Raw genomic sequence first — 2,434 nt, 5'->3', positions numbered from 1 at the left:
AGCGTACGAATCCCGCGTCGAAAAAACTGATCATCTTTTGAGGCTATCCACAAATCGATCCAATTTTTTACTTCTTCATAAGACCGGAAGTGCTGGTCAGCCAGGCCGTGTGCCATTGATCGAAACAAATGATAGTCAGAGGGAGCAATGTCTGGAGAATATAGCGGATGGTAGGACTTCCCATCTCAACTTTCCAAGTATATCTTGACCACTTTCGCAACATGGGGTCGAGCATTGTCATGCTGCAAAATCACTTTATCGCGTCTCTCGTTGTATTGCAGCCGTTTGTCTTTCAATGCTCGGCTCAAACGCATCAATTGCGTTCGATACCGATCGCCTGTGATTGTTTCAGTCGGTTTTAACAGTTCATAATACACTACGCCGAGCTGGTCCCACCAAATACAAAGCATGACCTTGGACGTAAAAATCACCGTTTTTGAAGCGTTGAAACCACTCACGACACGTTCTTTCACTAATAGCGGCCTCATAAGTATTTGAAAGCATTCGATGAGCCTCAGCCGCAGATTTCTTCATATTGAAGCAAAAAATTAAAACTTCCAACAAATGACGAGAATTTGGCTCGTAAACTGACATTTTCAATCGAGAATAACTTTATGATGCAGACACAAATCAACTAATGTTTCTATGGGGTTATGTTGACAGATGCCCAAGTTTATTGTATGACGTCTATGATCTATTTATTTCGACCACCACTTACCGCTAAAGCCATCTATAGGAAAACGGTGGAAGCAAAGTTGTACACCTAATATATCGAATATCAATACTGGTATTTAGATCTCGGTTTTGCGTATATCGCTATAGAATCGGTTTTTAGTCCCTGATTTATATAATATTGAAAAATTAATATATTGATATATTACCGCTATTTTTCATATCGTTTTAAATTCCTGAATATAAAATAGTAGATTATGATAGAGGTTAAGTTTACATTAGTCATATCCTTACAAGAAGTAGAGAAAAGTAAAAATGACGGACTTTAAGGATATTTTATATGTTTAATTGTAGCAAAAAGTTCCTGAAATTTGATTTTAACGAATATGTGCTGTTTTCATATGGTTTGAATAATAAAGATTGTATACAGAATCTTATCATTTACTTATAACTAAAATGCAGAGATGTACTTTTGAATTTTTATTGCTAATTATTTCTGAAAAAAATAAAAGTTTTTGACAGTATCTCAAATCTAACCTTAAAATTTTTATATTTTAAACTCTTATAACTTCAAATTGCTTCACAGAGAGTCGATTTCGGATTTTGTTATAAATGTCTGAACATATGTAAGAATAATCTAAAAAAATTAAAAATTTTTGTTAAATTTTTGTTAATTTTTTAATATTTAAAATTTAAAATTTTTGTAAAATTTTTGTTAAATTTTTAATATTTTAGAAATAGGTATTAAACATCCTTTTCGGACATTTTGATAATATGTTTTATTTTTTTTTTCCTGTAGAATAAGATTGTAAGTGCTGCTCGAAAAATATAAATCTTCTTTTGTCAAAAAAGAAGATGTAACAGTAATTATTGAATGCATTTGTAATTCAGTCAATTTTAAATTGTTGTTCATGTGCATGAATTCACTGCGAACCGTCCCGTTATTAAAACCACATGGAGTGTATTGAAGTAACAGAACGTACCTTAGGCATCTCTTGAGGTTTGTTCGCGTCGCATGTTTCAAATTAACCAGAGAGCACTTAGATCATGGGTGAGATGGCAGTTGGAGCAGTTGCTGCATTCATGTGCTTCAATGTTCGGTGAACGGATTTAGGACAAGTGAGCATGTCATCTAATCTAATCCATGAGACCAGTCGATGGGATCTTTTATTACATTCGTATAACGCTATAAATTTCAAACGATATTTATTTCGATATTACGGATCGAAATAAATATCAAGTCAGAAATTTGAAAGTCCATAATTGTAAAATTGTGTTTAACTGATTCTTCGATTGTTATTGAGAATCAGTTCAGTCAACATTTCATATAAAACGTCATTCCGAACGAGGATTTCTTCAAGGACTATCTACTATATTCTGCACAATTAAATGTCAATTTCTGATTAAAAAATTATTTAATTCAATATTGATGAGAATTTATTTTTCACTTATATTAATTTATATAGAATAGTCAATCCGTAATATCTTAACGTAGGAATAACTAAATAAGATTAGCCTAGAGCGATAATTTTTATTGTGTATCATATGTTAGTTCGATGACATTAGATGGTTGGTGGAGGTTACATAAATACATTTTTTTTATTATCACTGATGAAGACTTTGTAAGTCGAAACGTTTGAAATTTATAGCATTATATGAATGTAATAAAAGGCAAATTTTATTAGTTAACTACTTTGCTCGTTTTTTTAAAAAGCCTTGACATTTTAATTTATTACATTTACATGAGCCTATTTTTCTACAT

Source organism: Atta colombica, unplaced genomic scaffold (genome assembly GCF_001594045.1).
Source record: "Atta colombica isolate Treedump-2 unplaced genomic scaffold, Acol1.0 scaffold129, whole genome shotgun sequence".
Taxonomy (NCBI): Eukaryota; Metazoa; Arthropoda; class Insecta; order Hymenoptera; family Formicidae; genus Atta; species Atta colombica.
Note: the sequence above shows the minus strand (reverse complement) of the source record.